The sequence below is a fragment of the Colobus angolensis genome, unplaced genomic scaffold, assembly GCF_000951035.1.
Source record: "Colobus angolensis palliatus isolate OR3802 unplaced genomic scaffold, Cang.pa_1.0 Scaffold874, whole genome shotgun sequence".
Lineage (NCBI taxonomy): Eukaryota > Metazoa > Chordata > Mammalia > Primates > Cercopithecidae > Colobus > Colobus angolensis.
In genome coordinates, this window is record NW_012122643.1 from 10379 (window position 1) to 10686 (window position 308).

A 308-nucleotide genomic window follows, 5' to 3' on the forward strand; every position below is an offset into this window, starting at 1 on the left:
TTTATACATTGTATGTCCATCAACACAGATTTATAATTATTGCTTTATGTAGATGTTTTTAAAGTTGGATAAGAGAAAAAAAGATTTACAAACAATTACATTTGTACTGTCCTTTACATCTACCCATGTAGTTACCCTCACCACTGCTGTTTATTTCTTCATGTGAATTTGAGTTACTGTCTAGTATCCTTTCATTTCAGCCTGAGGGACTCCCTTTATTATTTATCTTAGGGCATGTGTGCTAATGACAAATTCTCTCAGTTTTTGCTCATTTATAATTCATTTTAAGGATAGTTTTCTAGCTATAC